This window comes from Nyctereutes procyonoides, unplaced genomic scaffold, assembly GCF_905146905.1.
Source record: "Nyctereutes procyonoides isolate TBG_1078 unplaced genomic scaffold, NYPRO_anot_genome, whole genome shotgun sequence".
Taxonomy (NCBI): domain Eukaryota; kingdom Metazoa; phylum Chordata; class Mammalia; order Carnivora; family Canidae; genus Nyctereutes; species Nyctereutes procyonoides.
In genome coordinates, this window is record NW_026575128.1 from 21,769,934 (window position 1) to 21,792,319 (window position 22,386).

At 34.4% G+C, this 22,386-nt stretch overlaps 1 protein-coding gene across 1 annotated transcript in view; it reads left to right on the plus strand.

Moving 5' to 3' along the window:
• Positions 1–22,386, plus strand: part of SYT1 (synaptotagmin 1) — a 528,733-nt gene that overhangs the window by 165,169 nt on the left and 341,178 nt on the right. Inside the window, exon 3 of the mRNA XM_055342176.1 lies at positions 17,870–17,917. The gene's annotated coding sequence lies outside the window, so the exon portion shown is untranslated. The remainder of the gene's footprint in view (positions 1–17,869; positions 17,918–22,386) is intronic.

Here is a 22,386-nt window from a genome sequence, read left to right on the forward strand (position 1 = left end):
TTCAAATGCTCCCAAGAAGACTGCCTAGAAGGGCATCCCGACCCCACATAGGGGAAGAACTGATGATTTCCCAAAGATGAAGAGAGGAAGTATGAAGGACAAACAGATGAACATTCACAGGTCTCTAAACCAGTCTTGAGTAACTAGCAAAGAAAATAGGAAATTGAGGTTGGGGATAGAAAGGACCCATTCACTGAAGAACAATTCAAAGGCTTATTTTCTGGGAAAGCAGATTCAAAGGGGCACCTGGCCAGCAAATAGCAAGGGAAATTCAAGGATGGACGGGATAACATTTACCCCAGATCCTAGGCTCCTGCTTGTGCCTTTGCCTAACATTAGAATCAACTGCAGAACCCAGGGTTGTGCCATGTCAGCAAGTAGAGATAATTCACAATTGGTGGCCAAGATTATCTGTATTGGATGTGGTATTGTCATCCAAAGCCAGGATTTTGCTCTACCTTATATTGATGTGACCATTCTAGAGCTGCAGAGCCATTTATTTACTTAATAATCAAATTGTAACTGCATGTCTACATTGTTAAGTACTAGACGAGGAATAAATTCCTGAACATTATCTTCAATATTCATTGATTTATTTATTCATGTGTTCACTCAACTTTACTGAAAAGTATAAGGTGCCACACTTTCTAAGTCCTAAGAAAACAGTATTTGACTAAAATGGGCAAGATCCCTGCTCTCCTGCAAGTTACTTTCTAGGATGTGTTCCGTTGTTCTTGTTTAACTTGAACTATTATCTCTGCAAGGGGATGGTGCAGTGATGTTTTATTATGTCGCATGCTATAGTTTTTATGCTGTAGTTATTAAGGAAAGGATTTGGATCAGAGAATGATGCTAGCAGAAAATTTATTCCAGCTTTGTTCCCCTACGATGATGCACTGTCTTCTTGAAGTCCTGCTTGTTAGCTACGGATTTTTTTTTAGTAATAGCTCCAAGATAGGGTACTTAATCCTGCATTTATTGTGACCTTTTGACAGTCAATTCCAAGGTAGAGCACACTTATTTAAAATATGCTTATAAAATATTTCCTCAGGCATACTGAATTCATATTCAAAAGCTAAAGTCCACATGTGTATATACTAATTAATTTTTGTGAACACCAAGTATGAGTGTTGATTTTCTATCCAAAGTTCTATGTATGGTTTTACCATTTAGGCAGTTCTGATTTGTCTGGAATTATTTGTATATGATACATATATTAAACGCTCAAGTCTGAATTCAGAAGAATTGTCCTTTGGAGACAAAAAAAAAAAAGAAAGAAAAGAAAGAAAGATCTGAGCCATCATTACTTTATTTCAATGGGAATCATGAGTCTCATCAACATGATTCCATTTTCTCTTAGTTGACTTTAAAAACTCTTAAGCTCAAAGCCAAAATATAATGATATTTGCTTGTTAAACTTTATAGAAGCACTGGGAAACTGGGAAATGATGCTTAAATTATATTGAAACCTTAGAGTTTCTAAAAGCCATTTTTAAAATCATTAGAAACTAAGTTTAATAGCTTGCTTTGGGAATGTCATTTGGAATTCATAAATCTAGAGAGAAAAATCAGAGGTACACTTTGTGTCAGACTTCTGGTTATTATTTTACATTATTGAATAAAAATGTAATTTATTTCTTAATCAAATATATACACACATGCACATATATATACAACACATGTATGTATCATGTATAAGTGCGTTATTTATGTATGTGTTACATATAGGTACATATGCTGTGTTTTATTCTTCAGTGTACACAGGAGTGTGTGTGTGTGATACCTTTTAAGTGGTAAGAAATGATAAAAAAAAAACCCAACACTGAACACAGCTTTTTTTTTTTTTAATACTACATACTACCTGTATAAGTGTCTTTTTGAGAAGGTTGGTAATACAGATGCACACATACATTTTTGGAAACTTTGTTTTTGCTAAAGAGAAGTCACTTATGTCTACATATGAGGGCACAGCTGCATCAAAATGAAATCTTCCTCCTCAGTATAAATAAGAAAACCTAGGTAGGTATTTTAAAAGGCCCTTGAAATACAAATGCATTTGGCATAATATTATAGTAAAGAATTATATCTTAAAGTTTGATTTATTCACTTTATGCATTGTTTATTTTAGTTTTTCATAATTTTTAAGGAAATATTCCTTTTGAGGTGTTTAGAGGTTTTTTTCTCTTCTAACATATTGACCACAGCAGTTTATGCTTCTGTGTGAACACCTCCAAGAAAGAAGAAAGCTATTAATCTATGAAGAATAGGAATTAGGTCTGTTCTATAAACATATTCTAAGTACACAGAGTTACTATTATTTCCTGATCAAGGGAACTAGTGTCCTGGTTATAGAAATGAGGAACTGAAGACTCAAAGAAGTAATTGCATTTTGTGGATGTTTAATGCATTTGTCTATTGATCACTGGAAAACATTGCCCATTCTCATCCATGTAGCATGTTTTTACCTGATAAGAAAATGATATTCGTCAATTTTAAAAAAAGCCATATTAAATAAAACACTTGAAATCACTTGATTTGCCTGTTTGTTTTTAGCTGTTAGAATGTATTTAAAACTCTTTAAAAATCCACACAGCATTAGGGATGTGTTCCTTTTATACCTTTTAATAAACCCTTTGAAATTATTCACAAGGCAATCTAACCTGAATAGTTGGAAAATGCGTTGCTGCATTAAAGCAACTTGTGTGCTTGCTCTTCTCTTATATCCTGAACCTAAGCAGCTTTGCCCTGCCTCAGGCCACTGTGCTCTCCACCTGGGAGGGTCTTCCCTGGATCCTTACGGAGCTGCTCTTTCACTTTTACTCTGGTCTCTGCTCTAACCTCTTTCTGGAGCTAACTTTCCTGACCACCTTATCTAAAATAGCATCTTCTGTTATGCTTCATCTTCAACATCTTCTGCTTCCTGCTTCATTCTTTTAAGCCCTTCCGTCTCTATGTTTTTCCTTATAGCCATTGGTACTACCTGGAGTTATATTGATTCGCTTTCTCATCGATTACATGAGAGTAGGGAATTTGTGTGCCATAATATTCACTTCTCTGAACAGTGCCTATTATATCAGAGGGGCTCAAAAAAAAACAAAAAAGGTGCGTGTGTGTGTGTGTGTATCAAACCTCTGTTGAAAGAATATAGAAGGAAATTTATGAAGCCAATTCATGATTAAATAATATTACATCCAAAATGTCTGAAAAAAATGGATTCCTTTTTTTCTCAGAAGTAGTAAACACAATATATGATAGATATTTTAACTTGGAACAATAGAAACAAGTTATTTAAAAACACAAATTTTATTAAGATAAATTATGTTGCAACAGTTAAAGATATACCATCACACCGAGTATTTTGAATTTGCTTTACATAGAGACACGCTTAATCATGAATTTGCATCAACCACCAGCCAAGTGTTAGTGGTCGGTTGCCTCTCTGGGGATAGATGTATCTCCTAATAAAATCCTGGGTATTTGAACTTGCCTGTTTCTTTCCATAGGCATAGTATGAACTGATAAAAGATTTCACTGGGATAAAAGAGTAAAAGCAGCATACTGAATATCACCAAATCTTTAAGATGAGATTATTGTTTGCTTATTCAAGTAATATTGTAGGATTACATGATTACTTTTATCATCTTAGGTTATCTCCATAAAAACATGTGTTAGAAAACTTCAGAAAAATAATAGTTGACAAGCCGCTTCAAGTTTCCTTTCTGGAAAGTTATTTGTGTTCTACTGGCCTTGTAAGAACTCATCAGATGTTTCTTTCCTTCAATATATAAAACACACACACACACACACACACACACTTTTAAACGTTATCCCCTCATATCCTTCTTCTGAAATTTGAAGTGTAAATGTGGTGATGTAATGCATGTTTGTGGCCAGCCTGATGCTTCAGAGGTTCTGAGTGCAAAAACATGAAGATAAACTAGCATGGATAAAGCTAACTGTTATTCGGTCTTTTTTCCCAGAGAGAAAGTTAGAGCATACTTATTCATTGCAGAGATTATAAGCACCAGGAGAGTAAAATCCATGCGTGTACTGTGATCCTTTGTATCCACAGGATGTTAGAACTACATCTGTCATATGGTAACCATTCAGTGTACCTTTGTTAGATTAAAAAAAAAAAAGAGTGTGTCAATGACCCTCCCCCCAAACCCAAAAGAAGTATAACCCACTATTCATTATTTAGGTGTGACTGATTAATGGCTACTAATACAGTCTTATTTTGGTCTAAAACGTGTCTGTTTTTCTGAACATGGTATTACAAAGCAATGAAATATATCAGCATGATAACTGTGCAATTGGAGGAAGATTTTATGCTTTTCCTTAAGGAAAAACTACACTCTAACCACTGACCTTCTCTCAGGGGCAACACAGTAGTTGGAATAAGAAATAGGAAACACATGTAGGGGTTCCTTCCTTTCAGCCTGGAATAATAACAGTTACAGATTTTCTGAAAGCATTATTTCAAAGGAGTCTTTTATGTTAACAATAGTCACAAATATTTCTTCTTCCTATGTTCAGTGGTTGGAACATTACTCTCTTATTCAGGAAGCTATACAAGAGATACTTGGCTTTTGAAGTCCTACATGGTAGTAGGATACTTTCTCATCTTTAGGTAATTTCTACTAATGCAGATATCAATTATGCTTTCAAACTTTACAATATTTCGCCCTTGTGTGTTATAGGTAGCGTAGATTGTTTTTGTTTTATAGCCTTTGTTAATGCATTTGCAGATTGCTTTGAGAGAGCCTGAGAAAATTACTCCATACATCATCAACAGTACAAAGTGTTTTTTGGGTTTTTTTTTTGTTTTTTTGTTTTTTTTGTTTTGTTTTGTTTTTTTAATCTGCGTACTGTGCTTGTGCTGGTTGTACTCTGTACAAACCAGCAAAGAAAAAAATAAAATTAAGTGGCTAACATTGGTTGGGGAAGACTGTAGAGCTAAAGAAAATATATTTTTGAATGCTTCTCAAAACTGAGCAACAGAAAAGGTAAATAAAATACGAAACCAAACATATACTCTCGCCTCTTCCAACCATACGGATTCAGAAACATTTGCAACTTCTGACTTGGTGATTAATTTAGCATCACTTGTGAAATCAAAATATTTTCTATGCATATAATGCTATACTCTAGCTACTGGACCTTAAATGAATTTTCTTTATATAGATATGGTAAGTGTGAATACGGGAGGTTACATGGTAATTGCCAGTTCGTTAATTGATCATAGCTGTTGACAAATGTTCCTTTAAGAAGTCGTATAGTAACATTTTGCAAGTAAAAATAATTTTATAGGCAACTAGTTTATCAAAATAAAGTTCCTCTTTTGAAAAAAGATTTTATTTCATTGAGAGATAGGAAGGGAGGGAGGGAGAGAGGGAGGGAGGGTGCGAGCACGAGTGGGAGGAGGAGCAGAGGGAAGCAGACTCCCCACTGGATGCAGGGCTCCCCGATTCCAGGATTTCAGGGCTCCAGAACCATGACCTAAGCTGAAGGCAGATGCTTGACCAAATGAACCAGGTACCCCAAAGCTCTTCTTTTTTACTCAACTATGTATGCAACAGTTACCTTAACTGCATGTTACACTGATTTCTAACCACAACACAATAAATTCTAATACACTTAAGTGCCATGGTGTTCAATTTTATGTCAGACTTGCTTCGCTGTCTATGTTTCCTTTTCTTTTTCCCTCTTAGGTACAGAGTGTCAGTGCCATATAGAGCAAACTATAGGAAATATTGTAATTTAAGTCAGGCAATGTCTTTCTCTCCAATGCATCATGAATTTCAGTGTTAAGAACCCTTTCACGAAAGGAACAAAATCGTTAACTTTATATACTTCATAAGACACTTTTTAAAATTTTCCTTGCAATATTTAGCTCTATTTTATTCAAGACTTTTGTGGTACAAAGTTAAGTAAATTATGACTGGAAGATCATGACCAAATTGCTTTGCTATCTTGATCTTCGGAGAAACTCAACTGATCTCTTGAGAAACTTGCATTTGCTCCTTGTCACCTTCTACAACCTCATTCTAAGGTTGTCCACAGTATAGCCCAGTCTACTTTTCCAGCCTTGTTTCTCTCTCCTTCCATGATTATTTTCCTGCCATACCGACTGACTACCAAGAACCCAAACACGTCCATTGCTTTTTCCCTTCCATAAGTTTGTTCCTCCATTACTGGTACCTCCAACTGAGATACTTCTTCCTATCAAAACTCATGCAAAGAATGATCATCCCACAAATACCATATGCTCTTAGGGCTTTTGCTACTCCAGTGGGCTTTAGTTTGTATACACAGAGAACTCATCCTAGTCTTCCTTGTTTAAGAGTTATGAGTGGATTCAATTATCCCTTCTCCACCACTTTCTGTATTCAAAAATTATCGAGAGCAGCAATTCCTTGAGATTTCTCTTTTTTGCATGTGGAACAACGTTTGGCAAGTACTTTTTCAAGTGTTCCATCAGGAAAATAGTTACTGAATAGGTATTAGGAAGGAATTGCATCAATTGCTTTGGTGAGGCCTTCACAGAATAAAAGAAAAAAGAATAGTTGTTTAGGGTGCCTGAGTGGCTCAGTCAGTTAAGTGTCTGCCTTCAGCTCAGGTCATGACCTCAGGGTCCTGGGATCGAGCCCTGCATGGGGCTCCTTGCTCAGTGGGGAGACTGCTGCCCCCTCTCCCTCTGCCTGCTGCTCCCCCTGCATGTGTTCTCTCTCTGTGTCGAATAAGTAAATACAATGTTAAAAATAGTTGTTTAAATAGCTTTATGTTTAAATTAAGTGATGTGATATTGTCAGTTCTATTTTGTCTTCAAGTACCAGTGCCTATATTTTCTTTAGATAATGACTAGATTTAAAGAAGGCAAGTTGAGTTTCCTCAGGTATATGTTGTCTCCAGTGGTGTTGCGTCAGATCTTATCACTAATGCACACTTACCTCCATGACTAGCACCTATCCATCTCCTTATCAGATATATGTGATATATACATTCATTCATGAAAGTCTACATGGTGTGTGCACACAGTTGTATATATTCTGTATGTATATATGTATGTACATACATATACACACAACAGAAAGAATAGAACATGCACAGTTAAGTACAGAATAAACACCTAAAATTTGACGATTTATTTACCTAAAATTAACTTCCTCAATAATATTGAGATTAACCGAAATAATCATCAGATTAGCATCATTTGTGATGAAATTAACTATTAATGCCACAGTTATTTTATTCCTCCTATATTAAAAGTGTATTTTAAGTAGTCAATAAGAAAAGTTTCCTTTGTTAAAATACTATGTAATTTTTATATACCTCCTGCAAATACTTCTAATCAGTTTTAAATAATACAAAATTTGAGATTTTAGTAGATTATGATGTGTTGAGTGGGTCTTCCATGTTATTTTCATGGCATTTGCTTCTTTCTAATATAGGAATATGAATACTACGATATAGAAACCAACTCTTAAAATCATGTGTTAATCTATTATAACTTAACAGAAAATTCAGGAGATTTTTTTTTTTTTGTTAATTTTTGGCTTGAATATCCCTAATTCACCAACTCAGTCAGGTCTTATTCCCTGTTAAAATGACAATCCTAAATCCTAATCCTTCCATACTAAACACATCACAAAATTAACTCTGCCTTTTTTTCATCGACCCTAAAAGAAAAGTAAATGGGAAAGAGAGAAAGAGGCTAAGGTTTGAGGGATAGCAGTTATCTACTTGGAAGAGAGAAAAAGTAATAGTATAGAATAAGATAGAATATTCTGCAGTCAGACATTTCTGACATGAGAAATGTCTAAGTGTGCCCCTACCTGCCAAAATGTCTCCTATGCCCCTTTTCCTTTCTACTGAGGATCACAAAATTAATTTAATTATGTAAGCTCCATGTAAGCCTCTATGAAAATAGATCTAAATAAATAAATGTCATAGGAGGGACACCTGGGTGGCTCAGCAGTTAAAGTGTCTGCCTTGGGCCCACAGCATGATCCTGGAGTCCTGGGATCGAGTCCCACATCAGGCTCCCTGCACGGAGGCTGCTTGTCCCTAGGCCTATGTCTCTGCCTCTCTCTCTCTCTGTCTCTATGACTCTCATGAATAAATAAAATCTTTTAAAAATCATAAAAAAATAAATGTCATAGGAGATAATTAAAAACATTTCATGCCTTATGTAATAGCTCAACACTCTGTAGATGTCAAGTAAGTTTTTTGCATGCATAGAAAAACCCAGAGCAGACTTGGCATTAAGTCATCTACAAGTAATTGTAGCTCCGTGATACAACTATGCCACCAAACTGGCAAAGTAGATTTTTAGTGAGAGGATGCTGTGTTGAGAAAGGAGACGGATTTGGGTTCTTCTAGAGTTTAGTTCAATAAATATTTATTTAGAAATCCTATATATGCCCTAAGTACCATGAACTGAAGATTGGAGAGCTTCCATTGACATGTTGTTTTACAACAAAACAAACTTTAACATTTTGTACTAAATGTTGAGATAGAGTTATGAATTGGGATTTTACAGACAGGGACTTTTCTTCTACTTCCTTTTATTCTGCAAAACTCCTAGAATAGTACTAGAGAAACTCAATATTTGTTGTGATTTGCCTGATTACATAGAGATGAAATGGTGGCTTCACGTGGGGCCACCTCAAGTGTACTGACAATAAGACTGTGATTGGCATTCGACTAATAAAAGGTCTGTGCTTCCCATCAACCTCTGCCAACCAAGTTTACTATCCTTAATATAATTAGCATTCAAATGATTTCATTATATTGATATTTTAGTTCGATTGTTAGTAAAGTTAGAAATCCACGTGATAGATGATACTGCATAGACTACATTAAAGTCTGTTAAAGTGAATTATTACATGATTATTTCCTGTTTCTCTGTATCAAGGATATGAAAGTGATTATAATGAAATCAGTTTCTTTTCAAAAATGACACGACCTTAAACTACAACTAAAGAGGAAATTACAATGCTAGGGGCTTCTATGGCAAATACCACAGTGAGAGCACTGAGAACACAATAAAATTCACTTGCCATTGTATGTAATTCCAAATGAATTTTGATTTCAAATTGAAGGTAGGGTTCTTCGGTTGAGTTTCCTATCAGAGGGTCCAGAACTGACCATTTTAACCCTTGCCTGGAGTCTTCCGGGGAAATTTGCCAATTATAAGGAATTTGTTCTAAGAAATTAATCATGATCATATTCTTTTTGTCAGAAAATTAGTTGCTCTTCACATTAGACAAGTGAAGGATTAAAGAATAAAAGCTGAGAAAACAACTCACCCATGTTTTGCCTCATTTGTTCTGCTCTTATTCTATTCCTCATATCATTTCATGGATGACATGAGCGTCTTTTTCAAATCCAGGTAAAATAATATAAGTTTTTTAATTGAAATTTTATTGAACCATCACCTAAATATCTAATGCTAATTGCTTCTTCTAATGAAAAATCTAGTAGGATGTAACTATACATTCCCCTGTGATTTGATGGCTAGTCTCCATTTTTTTCTCACACGTTTACTTTTTTTATCTTCTGAATTCTCTGAATTCATTAATTTAGGATTTTACAAGATTTATAAAATTGTATTTATGGCCATTTTTTTTAAATTTTTATTTATTCATGATAATCACACACACAGAGAGAGAGAGGCAGAGACACAGGCAGAGGGAGAAGCAGGCTCCATGCACCGGGAGCCCGATGTGGGATTCGATCCCGGGTCCCCAGGATCAGGCCCTGGGCCAAAGGCAGGCGCCAAACCGCTGCGCCACCCAGGGATCCCATTTATGGTCATTTTAAGAGATAATACTTTAATGAGAATTAGATTGTTGGTTCTTAACTAAGAAACCTATTTCTTAGTCTCCATCTCCCTTGGTCTTTTTTTTTTTAAGGTTTTATTTATTTATTCATGAGAGACACACACAGAGAGAGACAGAGAGACAGAGACAGAGACACAAGCAGAGGGAGAAGCAGGCTCCATGCATGAAGCCCGACCTGGGACTCGATCCCAGGTCTCCAGGATTAGCCCCTGGGCTGAAGGCAGTGCTAAACCACTGAGCCACCCAGGCTGCCCCTCCTTTGGTCTTTTCAATTTATCAGTTTGGTTTAATCCATTGATGGGAGAATCTAGAGTCTAATATTCTGAAACAATCACTTCATATTCTCTTTTAAAATTGAAATCCCATTCTGTTCTTTGGACTTCTTCCCTTGTACAGCTCCTCAACATCTAAGAACTTTTTAAAATGTTAAAATTTTTTTAGGCTCTAATTAAGAGAAGATGTATCTCTAGACTTTCATGACCTCACAGTTTTTCTTCCCCCAATATAATTTTATGTGAAGTATGTAGATGTTTAGAGTTAAAAATTATAAGACAAATGTCTTATAATATTAAATCCTCATATGTAGATGAAACTGTGAGGTTGATTTGGGATTCTTTTGTTTAATGTAGGAATAATGATATTCAGGTTCCAGAAGTTCTAATTTTAAAAAGGTTACATGTTGAACATTTTTTGAAAAAGCTTCTATTTTTAAGGTTTCTTTTCCTCTAAGATTAGATATATTCAGTTACTTTTTGAAACCAAAGACACTTCAACAAATTGGCTAATCTAATCATTTCCTTATGGTAACTATTGTGTTATCTATCCCATTTTACAGATGAAGAAATTAAGATTACTTCTTTGAAGTGCTTCAGGGGATAAACATCTAATATGTGTTAGAGAAATAACCAGAAAATAGATTTTCTACCTTCTCAAAATTTATTCTAACAACACAGAGACTTTGTTGCTAGGGAAAAATAGGATTTAGGTATAGACAGAACTGAATCTAGGTAGACTTTGGCTCAACCACTTACTAACTCCAAAAAATTGTGAACTGAGTTTGTTCATATGTAAAAAGTTTTAACAACTACTTTACCATATCCTTGTAAATCTGAATGTGGTAAATTTATGCAATCTGCTAAATGCACCTTATTAAATAGCAGTTATAATTATTTTTTTAATCACTCCGTTTCTCCTGAATACAACCCTACCACCATGCATCTTGAAGAGGGCAGTTTTCATGTAAATGTCAAGGTCCAGGCTGTCTCTGAACCAATGTGTATTGCTGTTTATATTTGTATACTCTATATTTAGCAGCTAGAAGGAGATAAAGATGATGCTTTGAGAATAAATTTGACATAAGAAATTGCTTATTTTCTTTTTTTGTCTATGATTGTTCCCTACATGGATGTTAAATAGAGAAGACCGGCGACTGCTTCTTAGTTGTGGTTAGGTCATGGCTGGCCTTGAACTGCCAGCTTGGTACCTTCCCATGGTGCTGAACTAAACTCAGAACACAGCATAGCACTAAAGCTGAGGGAATCGTCATAGAACTATCATATATTCACACCCTAGCCAATATCCCACTTATTTGTTCAATGGCACTTTGCTGGGCTTGAGTTTGCAACAAACCGAGGTTTAAATAAATCAATTTTTCTCCTTCAGCCTTAAGTGTATATAATAGAATTGCTACTACACTCTCCACACCCAACTTCCAAAACTGGGAAATGTGAGTCAACTTGTTTTCATTGCTTGTCACTTCACCAATACCCTCTGTCCTGCTAGGAAATGTGCAGTTTTTATAGCTACCTTGGAGCCCTTTGGAAAGATATTGAGTTGGGTTCTGCTTTTTGTAAAATTAGCAATTATATATCTACTTTATCTATAAACTCTAGTAAATCTATAAATATTCACAGTCTCCAGTTGTTGGGAGTACTAGAATTTGTACAGAAATAAAAATTCTCTGAAAATAGTCTAGTTCTTTCATGTTCTCTCTCTCTCTCTGTCTCAGACCTTCCTTTTCTTTTCTACCCCCTCTTTCCCACAGGGACTAATTTTGCCATCTTGACACCCCAACTTTCTTATAAGCGTATTGCAATCAGTTGTCTTGATTTCAATAAAGAATTATAAGAAATATTCCGCTCTGATCTGACAAAGCTGAGCAAGTGGCACATGCTCACCTCTGCTGTGGGTCAGACCTAAGTGATAAACTTATTTCAGGTTACAGCTTCCCATGCCTTCAGGCTACTTGACTAGACCTTTCTATTTCAAGAACAGTGTGCTTTTCATCCCCATGATGGATCATCAGCACCTCTTCCCCAAAATGCCTAGGGAAATAGGCTGATGAGAAAAAAACAAGGTAAGGGCCTCAAGAAAGTCCCAGGATTACCAACCATACTTGATGTCCAAGAAGTCATTTTTGGTAGCTGCCGATCAGCATTCCAGTTCATTTTTTTACCTCAAAGTGTATCATGCCCACCCCCACCGGCTGACAAGTGATTATTGAGCATCTAACTCATCTTAAGGACCACCCTAAATACAAATGCAAAGCACATGGCCACCTCTGGTTGCCAATGCAAATTCAGCATAGATGGAACAGAGGAAAATAATGAGATTAAATAGAAGTAAAAGCTAAATTATGTCTTGCAGAATGTAGATGCTCACCAAGCTTATAGAAAAGAAAATGCATGGGGAAACCAGTGTTAATTATCAAAGGTTTCGTGGAGGTATAAGAGATTGTGCCAGGTGGGTCTTGAATTAAATTGCTCTTCATGATATTAAATACAGATCCTAAGAGCTACTTCAGCTTTCTTTTCTCCAAGATGGGCAGTCCCAGTTCTATGAATTTGTGGTAAAAGAACATTTATATAAACTCCTGCCACCTATGGCTTCTTTTGAACGTTCTACACTTCTGTCTACATGAGGACACCTAAGGTGGAAGCAGGGAGTGTATACAAGTCACTCTGATAATAATAAAAAGAACAGATGAAGATCTCTACATCTGCATGCCTGTATCAATAGTACAAATAAATGTCACCTCTAACAAAACCATAAATCACCTTCATTCTCTTCTATATTAAAGTCTCTTTCGATGGGATTTATTTTCCATTACTTGAATCGATGCATTGCTCTTTCATTCATGTTTTCTATTTCTCCCCATTTCTCTTCATTTAAAACTCATATAAGGCTGTTCTCTTCTACGAAACTGTTCACAGTTGCCCATTTTAATAAACAGAACCATATACAGAAATATTTAGATCTGGAAGGCACCTTGGAGAATCACCTTTTTTTCCACTGTCTCATTTCACAGCTGATAAAATTAGATTAAATGATTTGTCTAAAGTCACACATTAGACAGAGGTAGAAGCAGACTCGGATTATATAACACTAAATTTTACTTTTGTCAATATACCATTATTCATTCAGCAAACATTTATTCATGTGGCAGGCACTATTGTAGGGGTGGGAAGCCAACAGGAGCCCTCACAGGCATAACTCTGCTCCTCTACACTCCTGATTCTGCAGGGTTCATTTTCTCTTGGGTGTGCTGTTTCTGCTATACCTTTTATTTTAATAGTTTTATTTCTTTTTTTTAATAGTTTTATTTCTTCATGCTTTGATAGTGTCCTTATCTTCACTCATTCCCAATTAACTTCCGCGAGCTTCTCATTTAATTAATTCCCATCCTCCTTTTCAAGATACAAACGGACTCTCCTGACTTAGTGCCATTCCGCCTCATTATCAGCCCCCCTTCTCAAATAATTATTTTGAATATAATGAAAATGTTAAACATGGTTGAACCCAATATGTTATTATTGTAATGACTGCCAACAAATGTTTTTGTGTGTTTCGACTTGTGTAATAAAGTGTCACAACAGAAAAATGAGTAGAGCCTTCATCCCTGTCCCCCTCTTTTCCAGTCTGTGTTGGTAAACATTTGCTTCTATCATAATGAGGACAGGCTTATAAAATTAGGTCTCTTAAGTGGCTGTCAGGGGTTAGATACAAAAAAGAAAGAAATAGAAACGTCCCTTTGTCCACAATATGAGGCAAAAATATTTTGCCCTTCTACCTTTCTTTCAAGGAAAGCCCATCCTCTGTGTTATTTCCTTCCTAGCGTTCCTTCCAGAAGCACCACAGGTACCAACAGTGATTGCATTTATTAATAGAACATTTGTTTGTTTACTCTATTAATTGATGCATTACTTTTCTTTTATTGCCTAATACTCTCCATTTTCCAGGTAAATGTCACTATCTTTTATAGTTGTACATAGAATGTAACAATCTTGTGCTTAATGAACAAAATAATGTAGTCGCAGTTCAGTGAAGTATTTTGTAAAGATACTGAAAATGGCACTTTATTTTTATTTTTTTAATTTTTTTTATTTATTTATGATAGTCACAGAGAGAGAGAGAGAGAGAGAGAGAGAGAGGCAGAGACACAGGCAGAGGGAGAAGCAGGCTCCATGCACCGGGAGCCTGACGTGGGATTTGATCCCGGGTCTCCAGGATCGCGCCCTGGGCCAAAGGCAGGCGCCAAACCGCTGCGCCACCCAGGGATCCCTATTTTTATTTTTTTAAGATCGTTTTATAATCTCATTTTTTGGTAATGATTGTTTTACTCTTTTATAAAAACTCTCAAGAAAGGGTTGCAAGGATAGTCTGAGAAGTTCTCATATGTCCTTTACCTGGGTTACTGGTACGATTTTGTTCTGTATGATTTTCTCTGTCTATATTGTTATATATGTTATATATATATATATATATATTATATATGTCTATATATACACAGTTCATAATATTTTTCCTAGCCATTTAGAATTAATTGGAGATCTGGTGTGGCTTATCCCAAGTATTTTAGCATGTATTTTAGTATAATTCCTAAAGCAGGACATTTTCTTACACACAACAGTTATCAAACACAGACAATATACCACTGATTTAATACCATTGTCAAATTCAGAGTCCATATTCAAATTTCATCTACTGTCACAGTAGTGTTCTTAATAGCTAATTGTTTTTGTCTTATTGGTCCAGGAGCTAATCCAGAATCACGTGATACATTTAAGTGTTGTCACGTAATGCTTTATTTTAGTGTTTGAAATCTTACACTCAGTCACTAATGACCTGGATAGTGTTTCTTTTTAAAGTAATCTCTACTTGCTGACCACTGTTCTAAGAATAAGAATTTAAGCCAAAAGATGTCTAACAAAATTGCATAAGGATTAGGGATATGTGTGTTGAGGAAATGACACATCAACTTTGTAACCACGTTCTAACCACAAGTTTTGGCATTTCAGTTGGAAGATGTCCAAGGAAAAGAACTTTGAGTTTACCCACAGTTTGCAGTTTTCAGATTTAAAACATGGGGTAGGGATTTTGATGCCATCCCAGTATACCTGGGGCAAAAAGATAATGTTTACAAATGACCATGTTGCAAGGATTCATACTGCATACTTTAAATCCAACTCTAAATATTTAGTTCAGTGAAATGTTAGTAAAAGCTCCATTAAAATAAACATTTTCATCAAGGTGAAATATTTGAGATTTTTTAAAACAAAGGTTGAATACATGTTAGTTGTCATTCTTGAAACTAAGCCCCTTTAAAAAAAAATACAACTGTGCATTTTTAAATATTCATTTAAAATGAATACAGATAGTGCCCTCCTCCCACAAAATAAGTCAAGCATTTGTAATATTTATGCCTAAAGCATACAGTGCTTTTGCTTAGTGCTGTAAAAGGTTACGATTTGGGCTGCAAGGTACAGTAGTTTAATTTCTAGCTGTTGTCAAGCAAAGTAATCCCTAAGTCTCAGTTATTTTCCCATATCAGGCCTGCTTCTAAAACTGGATTAAAAAACATGATAGAGTTTTGTAAAAAATTTTGTAAAAAATACATAAATCTACCTTAAAAGATTCACACTTTTTTAAGTATCATATAAACCCATGAAAGTACCAAGTCTCAATACCAGGAAACTGTCTGAGTCAGAACTACTGATACCAATTACATTACTGAACAGCCAGATAGTTGGCAGAAAGTGCAAAATCATCCTGTGCTATTTTCACTTTTTTCTTCTAAAATAAATAAAGATGTTTATACATGCAAGAGACAGAAATTAGCTACTAGAAAAATACTATGCACATCCATATTCAGTGCACAGATTAAAAGTAAAATAGTTGTTTGTCCCCTAGAGTAGAACAGGCTTGCCCATTCATCCTTGTGATAGATGTGCAGGCAAAAAAAAAAAAAAAAAAAAAAATCTAATCCAAAAATGAAATCAAGTCCCTGCAGATGGCTCATAAGTCACAAAAACTGTTTCATCCTTTCACTGCATCCCTCTGGGAAGCCAGCCCCTTGGTAAGTCTTAATGTACAATAAACACAATGTCAAATATTCTCTTAGTTTTTTAGTAGAAAACCTCCATTTACTTCAGCAAGCCCCTCCCACCCCCATTATTTCCTGGAAGGAGCACTATGTCACTCTGGTTCCTTAATATGTACACTCATGGAATGTGGTTGTAGTTTTTGTTTTAATAAGAAAAGTGTCAGCACACGGGAACTATATATAGAAATCTTATCAAAAATTTATTGTGGCTCAAAGTCATATTTTAAGAGTCGGCCAGGCAAATCTAAATGCATTCTTACAATTCTCTTTCTAATGGCTTTTACTAGAAAACAGTTGGAGTTTCAAGCAGAAATAAAAAGAAAGCAGACCTTGGAGGCTTAACCACTGAACAGATGCAGTAAATGCAGCTCTGAAAATATAGCTGTCACTTCAGATCTTTTACGCTGAGTACCTATATGAACCCACTGCCAGAGCTGCTAGCATTATAGTATTGTTGTAGTTCTGCTGAAAACAGACACTGTAAGAACCCTTAGAAACAGAGCAACATGCCTATTATGAACCTATTTTTAAATATTTCATTCTTTCTTGGTTTTCATTCTACCTAAATTTTTTGAAGACTAAAACTGATGAGAACTTATATCAAAAGGCACTTGTCTCTAGCACTGTGAAATTTTTTCATTTGTGAGTTGCTAACTTGTCAAATCAAATCAGAAATTCTTGACATCTTTATTACATTAAAGCAATTCCTAATATTGACTCGGCAAGGATTTCATTTTCCTACTCCCTAAGCTAGAATTGTACTTTTTTTTTTAATGCAGTGATGTGAGATTATTTTTCTCTTTACCCGTGATGGGGGACACACACACAGACACACACACACACACACACACACACACACACACATACATACTTGACCCTTGAACAACATAGGTTTGGACTGCAGGGGTCCATTAAGCTGTGGATATATATATATATATATATATATATATATATATATACACACACACTACTGTACTGTCAATGTATTTTCTTAACATTTCCTTTTCTCTAGTTTACTTTATTGTAAGAATGCAGTATATAATGCATATAACATAAAAATATGTGTTAATCAATTGTTTATATGTTATTGAGAAGGCTTCTGGTTAACAGAAGACTGTTAGTAGTCAAGTTTGGTAGAAGAAAAGTTATACGAGGATTTCTGATTGCAAGGGGTGGTCAATGCCCCTCACTCCCACACTGTTCAGGGGTTAACTGTAATCACAGCAATACAAAATATGGCACCACGCACTTAATTGAATAATAATCATATGATTCTTTTTAAATAAATAATGTAATATTCTGTAACAACGTCTACCTAGATTAGTATTATTTCATTTTTCAAGTTGAAAAACTATATTAGGAGGAAGCATAATTAACCTGTAACAAAAATCAATATATAAACTACTCACAGAATCTTCATCTCTAGCTCTTCAAACCAATTTAAGACCCCTAACTATTTATCTATCTTATTCTATAGATACTAAATATACACATACATGACATTATATTGTATTTGGATATATATGAAGATTTTTAATTAGACATATAACATAATAAAATTAATCATCTATAATAAAGACAGTCTGAACTGATCCTGAACTATGCAGTCAACTCACCAGTGGCTATGTTGTTTTCCTTTTAGATAAAAAGAATCTGAAGGAAAGAATACCCCAGAATTCCTAACAGAACAGTAAGTATTTCACAATACAATAATATTACTAGAGCTTCCACAAAATGAGAGGATCCTATAAATTTCTGTTACAGAAATATTCACCTTTCTATTTTCTAAGATAAGAGATTAATATAGCAAGCAAGCAGAGCCTTCTAAAACTCAATCCCAATTTACTGGAGTCAACTGAAAATCATTTATCCTATAATCCTCTTAAATAAGAGGCCCAGGTAATCCTTGGGATACACCTATGCGACAGAAATGTTTATGTTGGCCCCACCATATCTTTTGACTAGCATTTGATCATTCCAAATTCAAAAGAAGAAAAAATTAGGTAAAATTTTATCAAAGTGCCTCACGTTCTCTGTATGTGCCAGAAAATTTATTCATTTTGAGCAAATTCTGAAACAGAATCAAGATACTTTTGCTTATAGTCATTAAATTAGAATTATTAAATAAAAAAGGCAACCACCTGTAGGCTTTACGTCTATAGTTTAATCTCATTAGTACATTTCTTCCTAATCTTCTTGCAACTTAACTATGACTTGTATGTCCTTACATAGCTATTAATTAATAGTAATGATTGTTTACCTAAATATGTCTTTGTGAAACACAGTTAAAATTTTTTGCTATCATTCTTTATGGCAGAATTGGTAACATTATAATGATTTCCTCGGTGCAAACAGTTACAAATTTTAAGTGTGTGACCATCAAAAATAATAAAGGTAGAAAAGTCCATGTTGATGAACCATGTTGTATCACTTTAACGCCCTGGTTGTCTTGAAAGGTTTGCAAATTCACTTCCGAGTTGAATTTTTGAGTGATAGAATCATACATATTTGTTTTACATACTTTATACAAGACCCAGATAATATTTACCATACCCCCTCACAATTTCTTAGTCATCTTATAATTTCATTGTGAATAGCGATCAGTGGCTGTTTTTCTGATCTGTCCTTAAATGATTTTGTCCATTATTTAAGTGTGACATATAGAAGTTGTTTGTATTGTACTTTACATAATTATATTAAAATAGGATTTAGTATGGCATCATTTAGAGAAAATTGATTCAAGTAATGAGGTCTTCTGCTCATTTGGAATAATCCTAGAGAAAATGTTATATATATTTCCAAGGAAGAAACCATGCATTTTCTGATGTGTTATGTGCTTTGTGGTAGTTTTTCCTTTTAGCCTTTGTCTTTTATTTAACAAGAACATGGTAAATGATTCATAAATAACTGTAAGGAAAAATGACTAACTCAAGCCCACACTTAAAAGTGTATTTCATGCCTTAATTACTTTATAAAATATTTATGAAGGGAAATCCTGAGTTAAAATGACATTGTCAAAACATTTTAAGTATCTTAATACAGGTCGCATCTTCCCAAGAGTTCATGAATTAGATGTATCAGTACATACTATGAAGTATGATATAACATGAAGACATTGGAGATAACACAGTGACTATTTTTCTTGTATTTAAAGAATATGTGTGTGTTGCAAGCTCATGAATAATAAATGAGTTTTATGATTTGTATTAAAATTAAGTCTTCTTAATTAAAATTTTTTAGCATAGGAAAGCATATAAACCTGTAAGTCAGCCTCAAAGCCTAAAGCTTAACAACAATTTGGTAACTGATTAGAATATTACAAATGATCTTTGGAGCACATTGCATTTATATTTCACAAAAGTTCCTTTTTTTTTTTTTTTTTGCTTAAGAAAGCTAAGAAATATAATGAACGGACCACTAAAAATTGTATTTTAAAATAATAATTTTCCTCTCGATGACTGAACGCTCAGTGGTACTTTCAAGTACTCTAAGGGTCAGTTCTCTATAAACTGAATACACTAAATAATAATAATAACAAAGACACATTAAAAAAAATTCAGATGCTCAGGCATGCTTCTCAGAAACTATTCACATTATCTTAGACCTGCCAAACCTCTTTAAATACTACTGAGAGTTGATGTTCTTACATGAAAGCATGATCATCATTAACAGTTTCTCTTTCCTGGCACACCAAATAAAACAAGAAGTTTTCAGAAGAAATGTCCTCAGAGAAAACAGCTTTTAACTAGGGAAGTGTTTTGTGATTCACTAGTAAATAGTGAATGTCCCTCATAAGTTTCAGTATTTGCAATTGTCCCTCATAAGTTTCAGTAAGTCAAACCATTCTCTATTTGAAGTAACAAGTTCTTACAATCAAAAAGTATAGATGTGTGTGTAATAGTAGCATGGAGTTAAGAAAAAAAAAACTATCTAGTGTAGTATATTCATTTTACAGACATTACCTCCTCTTACATCTTCATTTATAAAGGGCCAGATAAGTCAACACATTTATCCAAGCTCTCCTAGTATCCAGTGACAGAGTCAAGAAAAAATCTGGCTTAATTAACCACCAACTTTTTTTTCCTGCCATATCAACTGAAAGTACTTCTATAAAAACTGAGGGGTCTCAGATTGGTTCAAGAAGCTTATTCTCAAAACTTAGTTTTTTTCAACCAAAACACTAATCAAATTTTGTCCTCTCTCTATCTGCCTAAAACTGCATTTTGATACAGCTCATTAGAATGATGTTTATAGTGGAAAGAATTCTATCACAGAGAGAATCTGAGTTCAAGTCTTGGCTTCACTCAACTCCCCTTTTCACAGTGAGGAGTCCTGGAGCATAGGGGAGATCACACAACTAAAAAACTACCATATAATAATAATAATATGCAAGAATAATACACACATACAATCTGCCATCAACAATAGTTAAGCAATTACCTCTCTGATTCTCTGTTTTCTTATCTAGCTAGTGGGAAAAAATAATCGCCAAGTCCACTTTCTAAGACTTTCTGACATCACTTTAGATACATGAATAGAGTGATGTTTATTATAAATTTTGGTTATTATGTGATTATGAAAACCTTATATTACTATAAAAAGAAATTATTTTTCTATGAAAATTTGCCTTTGCTGTTTTGGGAATCCAATATATTATTTTACAACAGTGCGTTGATGATGAAACCAAAATTGTTGATTGCTATCAGTTGTAGACAATAATGGTCTTCCAGGAAAAAAAAAGTCCCTTTCCTTGAATTTATAATTTGCCCTTCATCCTGATTAGCTGTCTCACCCATAGGCCTAAGATGAGTTCTTATATAAAATAAGGAGAGTTAGTAAAGAAAAGGGTACACTTATAGGGTTCTTTGTCCAGGTCAGTTGCTCTACTAATTATATAATGACATTTCATTTTATTATCAAAGGAACATTTCCTATGTTATCACAGTTTTGTAGATAAATGAAAAGGAGAAACAAAAGCTTTATAAAGTTAGTCTAATTAGTAAGCAATGGTTACCATTTGGACCCAGGTCTGATTACTCCTTTCTGGTTTTCACTCTTAACTAACACATCACAACTAGTGAAGGCAAGGCATAGTGTATTTTCATGCATGAATGATGGTCTGGTGAGAAGAAACGGAAGTAAAAAATTGATCTTTTTAAAATGCCATTGATGCACATACAAAATCAGTTTTATCACTTATCATCAATAAACATGAAATTGAATCATGAAAATTTGTTCTTCAGATGCTAAAATTAAACCAGGGTAGGAGAATTTAATTACTAAAGACAACTATCTTTAGATAGAAAAAGTAGGAGCAAAGTCGAAATGGATAATAGCCATAAGTACAAAAAGTCACCTAAAGGAACAGAATTATATTTATTTGGTTGTAAAGGACATTACCACAAAATGAATGCTCACAATTTATGCTTCCTAGATTTTTTTATGCTTACTACATTATCTGGGCTTATTTCCTTTAAAATCTTTGATACTACTTTGGAAATACATTTGTTTCTTTATTCTTTATGCTATCGTTGCTATTGAATACCTACTGTATACATTTTCCCAATTGTTGGAGATACAGGAGTGAACAAAGCGCAGCCTCTGTCAACAAGTAGCTTATATTTAGCATAACCACAAATACCAGAATGTTCACTTTATATAGATAATAATAGTACTTTGACCTACAGTAATAGACCATACTTTAAGACATTCATCTGATAATCATGGTCAGAATCACTATGTTTTTATTTAACAAATGATTGACAGTCTTGTCACATTCTTTGGGCACTGGGTAAGATGGGTTTTCCACAATCACCATTATCTACAATAAAGCTAAAACAGATTTCATGACTTAAGTATTTCCTAGGATAGCAAAGACTGATAATTCACTCGCTGTGATCAAATTCCAGCTTCACTACTTCTCAGCTATGGGATCTAAGGCTATTTAGTAGACCTCCAGATGTTTTAATTTCTTCAATGAGTGATTGAGATAGTCAAATGAATTCAAGATATACAATAACTTTGTTTATATAACAGTATTTTGTTGGTAGTAGGTACTATATAAAGTTAGCTACTACAATAATGGATAGAATTCTATCCATTATTTCTAGGAACAATATGATTTGGATGCTCCCACTGATACGTCTTTATTTTGTTCTG